A 6,000-nucleotide genomic window follows, 5' to 3' on the forward strand; every position below is an offset into this window, starting at 1 on the left:
TCTTCGCCCGTTCGCACGTCCTCGGCTCGATCCGGTCCCACTTGGGTGTCGATCCACTCCTACTTAGGTGTCCTCGATCCACTCCTACTTGGGTGTCCTCGATCCGCTCCTACTTGGGTGTCCTCATTCTGCTCCTACTTGGGTGTCCTCGATCCACTCCTACTTGGGTGACACACCCCAAATCACCCCGTAAGACGATTGGGTAGGTGACCCGAATTGCACAACGACAATTGACTAAATCCCACGGATCTAGAAGCAGTGCTTACTCTCATGGAACCACAACCATCTCTTTACAATAGGTAAAATTAGAGTGTCACAGATAAACTACAGTTCAACAATAAAAGGAAGCATAGCGATACGGAGAAATAGTGATAATATATACATATAAAAGTTTTACATTTCCCATCAACCCACACACAAAGAAAACAAAGAAGCAAAGCTGATAAGTACAGTACTACATACAAAGACATGTACAGGGCAAGCATACTCAACCCCAAAAAGGAAAAAAGAAAAACTACAACAACCAAGTCAGAACGAGGATAACTCCAAATGACCCAAAAGGAGTCCCAAAGTCAAAAAGCTATCATGAACACTCTTTAATGGTCTTCATCAACAACCACCAAATATGTGCACAGGATCGGTATGACCTCCGCGGGGTCAACACCAATATCATTGTAACAACCAAAAGTATCCTCCTCGAGATGCCCCACCATGCCACAGCGGCATCCACCGGCAAAATCATCTAAGAAAAACATTGCACAACAGAGTGTGAGCTCCATTGAGCTCGTGAGCAAATAACATCAATCATGCATGCACATACAATCACAATACACAATTCATATGGTCCTACATGATATGCAAGTCCAGTTTAATTATTAGCCACCTAGCAATACAACTAAGTCGGGTCTGTGCTACTATAATCCCCAATACATGTATCCCTAGTGTGGGCTTCTAACCCCTTCCCGCGATACACCCATTGAGTTATCGGAGAGGACCGATCAGCTCCCGCATTCGTTCACCAAGGTCAGCCCGACCAGCCCTCGTGATTAACCTGTGGGACAATCCATTTCTTTCTTTCTTTTCTTTTCTTTTCTGGCTTAAAGCCCATGTGCACCATTCCGGTGTTCTATTCATTTCTTTTTCTCTTTTCTCTTTTTCTGATGGTCGCCCCCACAGGCATCCAACACCTTAACCCCTGTTGGCAAGGGTGTGTAGAACGGTTGATGAAACTCTAGCCCCATGACTATATGGCATTGTATGAGTCAGGTGGTGTCAATCGTATCCTATACTACGGGCTACCACAGGCCTCATTTCCAAGCTGACTACGGCATCTAGTCCAACATTCACAATCATCATAGAAGAATTCACAGTGTTGATCATCAGACAGTCATTATGCAGTGATTTGAGTAGTTTGAACAAAAGTAAATAGCACAACAATTATATTCAATTCTTATTAGCTGGCATCAGATCATAATTACATGTACACATATGATAGTATTATTCACTCACCTGCACTTGGCTCTACGATTTAGTCACAATCTTAGTTCCAGCAGTTGTCTGGTCATTGACCTCGAACACCGAATCAGGTCCTAGATGTAAATCAAAAGTTGTTATGTTAAGTTATTAGTCTGTCATTGAAAGTCCTAGGGTTACCCTAAACTTACTGGGCTGACCCGGGGTTTAGTTGGTTACACTTGGAATCACTGGGCCTTGCACTGGACCTTAGGTTGTGTCCCGGTGCATCAACCAATGTCAGTGGGTCAAATGGTAAAATGGTCATATCAATGGTAGTACCTGACCCTAGGTCAGAATATGTTTACAGTGGTGTCCACAGCTTGTCTGTGTTGTAGGACCAAGCACAGAAGGGCTTCCTTTACCTGCGGGGCCCACTAGGGTTCCAAAACTTTTTGAAATAAGGATAGATGTGGGGAAGGGCTTTTTGGTAATTTTACAGCCTTCCCACAGTGTCCAGGGGTCAAAGGGTGAGATCCCCCAGGTCTGTCCACCAATCCAACCAATTTCCCTTCACTGGGCATTGGCTCTGGGCGATGTCTGCATCGCCCAGTGCCCTCAAATCAACATTAGGCTGAGTTCCCAAGGCTGGGCTTTTCAGGCTAGGCTTATACTTGATCCTCTGCATGTTTGGGGGATCAGATAGCCCCTGAGATGACCTACCCAATGGTCCAATTGGATCATCCATCAGATCCACCATCAGGCTGCCAGAGCTGCCTAAACAGTCTAGATGAATACTGCCACAGGGTTTTGGCCAGGCTTGGGAGTTGGTTTCAGCCACATGCAGGGCTGGAAATGCATGAATAACAAGGGTTCAAGGCTGTAATCACCTAGCGTTTGGTCTCTGCAGCCCTAGCTTGCACCCAGGGTTCCAATCCATAGAGCTATAGGTCACCTGGGAAGTGCAGCTGTGCACAACCAAGTTTCCGCCTCAAGAACAGCATAACAGCCTATTAGATTTATACAAAAATCACAGATCTTCCATGCATAAGGTCTGCATGGTTGATCTGGATCAAATCTGGAAAAACCCTAGCTAGTTTGTGCTGCCCAGGGAGCATAAACACAGTAAATGAGAGAGGAAAATAGAAACAGTAGGCATATAGGGTGTTCTTATACCTGCACAGAGCCAGGGAGAGCTCGGTTCCCAGCCTAGATGGGTGGTGGCAACAGCCCCTCCTTCTTCCTTCTCCTTCTTCTTCTCCTTTTCTCTCTTCTTTCCTCTCTTCTCTCGCACGGATTCTCAATCAAATAGAAAAGCTCTAATGAGCTCTATCCCCCCCCTATTTATAGACCTCCCCTTCATTGAGGCATGTTTGCCTGTGAAGGCCTTTTTCAAAAATCAGTTTTTGAAATGATTCTGACTGATTCTGGGCACACTGGTGGGGTCCACAATGAACTGAGGTCATGAGGTGGTCCCTCAGACTTCCCTCTATCAGTGGAGGGTACCCATGTTCATATTGGGTGGTCCCCATAAATAAAATCCATTAAAATATTCAAAATCAGTCACTGGGCGATGTCACTGGGCCTTGCTGCATCGCCCAGTGCCATCGTCCAGAGAATTCCAGCAAGCTGAAATTCAATGGGGCTTGCACAGGGTTTGACCAATGGTCAGGGTATTGTCCCCACTTGCCCATTAGGGGATTTTTCACACTTTTTCAGAGGTGGGTCCCACCATTATAAGGAGGAGAGAGATTACCTAGGCTCCAAACCATATATCAAGCTGTGAGCTGCACAGTTGCAGGGGTCTGCTATCCATCTTCTAACAGGTATATAGGGAAACCTGTTCAAGGTATTCTCATTGATCTCATTGAGTGGAGTGATGCTCCACAGTGGGGATACTCGAAGGAATACTTTTTCTCCGACTTCAAACTCGATGTCCTTCCTTCTATTATCCGCATAACTTTTCTGTCTTGACCGGGCTGTCTTGATCTTTTCTCTTATAATATCCACCTTGTCGCAGGTCGCTTGTATCATCTCAGGTTTGAGATACTTCCGTTCGCCAACTTCATCCCAATAAAGTGGAGTTCAGCACTTCCTGCCATAGAGTGCTTTGAACGGTGCCATGCCAATGGTGGAGTGGTAGCTATTATTGTATGTAAATTCCACCAGAGGTATGTGAGCATCCCAACTATCAGTCATTTCCAAAACACAGGCTCAGAGAATGTCCTCTAGAGTCTGAACGCTTCTTTCTGATTGTCCTTTCGTCTGCGGGTGGAAAGTTGTACTAAGATTTAGTTGAGATCCCAATGTCTTCTGCAAACTTCTCCAAAACCTTGAGCTGAATCGAGGATTTCTGTCAGACACAATACTGACAGGTACGCAGTGTAAGTTGACTATGTTTTCAATGTATATCTGGGCAAGCTTCTCCATTGGATAACTTATTTTGATCGGTATAAAGTGAGCTACCTTTGTCAGTCCGTCTATAATCACCTAAATTACGTTCATGCCCTTCCTGGTGTTGGGCAGATTTATCACAAAATCCATAGTGATTCTTTCCCACTTCCACTCAGGTATGGGAAGTAGCTGTAACAATCCGTACGGTCGGTGTCTCTCCGCTTTTATTTGTTGACAGGTGAGCCACTTGGACACATATATTGCTATGGTTGCTTTCATTCCCATCCACCAGTAATACTTCTTCAAATCTTTGTACATCTTTGTGCTTCCGGGGTGGATTGTGTAGGGTGAGTTGTGTGCCTCTTTAAGAATTCGGTCTTGGACGTCAAAGTCATCAGGCACGCATAGTCTATTTCGAAACTTCAATGCACCATTATGGGCCAAGGAAAAATTTGGGTCCTTATGGACACCTTGTTGAACTTCTCAAATTATTTTGGCCAGCTCGGGATCCAATGGTTGTTTCATAATTATTTCCTCTCTATCAACTGCTTACTTACGACCAAAGATGCGAGGGACGCAGTCTGAGATTTTCTGCTTAATGCATCCTCAACAATGTTGGCCTTGTTGGGATAGTACTAGATTTCACAGTCATAATCTTTTACCAAATCCCGCCACCGTCTCTGTCTCATGTTTAGCTCCTTCTGGGTGAAGAAATACTTCAGACTTTTATGATCGCTGAAGATCTCGCTCTTTTCATCGTATAGGTAATGTCGCCATATTTCAATGCGAAAACTACAGCTGCCAACTCTAAGTCATGAGTGGGGTAGTTTTTCTTGTGTTCTTTTAACTGCCTGGAGGCGTAGGAGACCACCTTTCCTCTTTGCATCAAGATGCCACCCAATCCTGTCCTGGATGCATCAGTATATACTACCATTCCTCCGGTGTCGTCCGGAATGGTTAGAACTGGAGCTGATACTAATCGGTTCTTCAACTCCTAAAAGCTTTTCTCACACTCTTCATTCCATTCAAATTTGGCTCCCTTCCTTGTAAGTTTTGTCATTGGTGCCGAAATCCGTGAGAAATTTTCAATAAACCTCCAATAGTAATCGACCAATCCTAAGAAACTTCGGATATCAGTGGCACTCTTCGGAGTCTCCCACTTGAGAACTGCTTTCACCTTGCCTGGGTCTACTTTGACGTTGTCTTTGGTGACGATGTGTCCCAAGAAGCCAATTTGGTGAAGCTAAAATTTACATTTGCTGAATTTGGCAAAAATTTGGTGTTCTCGCAATCGGTGCAACATGAAAGTAAGGTATCGCGTGTGCTCTTCCTCACTCTTAGAGTACACCAGGATGTCGTCAATAAATACTATGACGAACTTGTTCAACACGTCATGGAATACTCTGTTCATCATATCCATGAATGCTGCCAGGGAGTTGGTTAATCCAAACGACAGAACTAAAAATTCATAATGTCCATATCGAGTTCGGAATGCCGTCTTATGGATATCACCGCTCTTGATCTTCAATTGATGGTATCCTGACCTAAGATCGATTTTGGAGAAAACTCTCGCTCCTTGTAGCTGGTCAAATAGGTCATCGATATGCGGCAACGGATATCGATTCTTGATTGTTAGCTTATTCAACTCGCGGTAGTCGATACACAGCTACATACTACCATCCTTCTTCTTAACAAACAGCATGGGTGCTCCCCAGGGTGATACACTGGGTCGAATGAATCCCTTCTTCAGCAAGTCTTGAAGTTGTGCTTGCAATTCTTTTAACTCGATAGGTGCCATATGATATGGTGCCTTGGATATTGGTGCTGCACCAGGAATCAAATCAATCATGAACTCTATATCGTGGTCCGGCGGCAGTTGAGTCAGATCTTCTGGAAATACATCAGGAAACTCTCTGACGACGTGGAGTTCTTCCAAGGGTTTTATCTTCTCCTCCGTGTCTATCACAGTGGCTAAAAATCCTTGGCATCCTTCTTCTAGTAACTTTCGCGCCTGGAGTGCAGATAATGTTATCCTTTTGGATTTCCTCCTTGGTTCACTTTGATAGGTGAAGTCTGACCCATCTTCCAAGTTGAACCTTATCTTCTTCTCCACACACAAGACGTTTGCGCCATAGGCCCACAACCAGTCCATGC

Source organism: Telopea speciosissima, chromosome 8 (assembly GCF_018873765.1).
Source record: "Telopea speciosissima isolate NSW1024214 ecotype Mountain lineage chromosome 8, Tspe_v1, whole genome shotgun sequence".
Taxonomy (NCBI): Eukaryota; Viridiplantae; Streptophyta; class Magnoliopsida; order Proteales; family Proteaceae; genus Telopea; species Telopea speciosissima.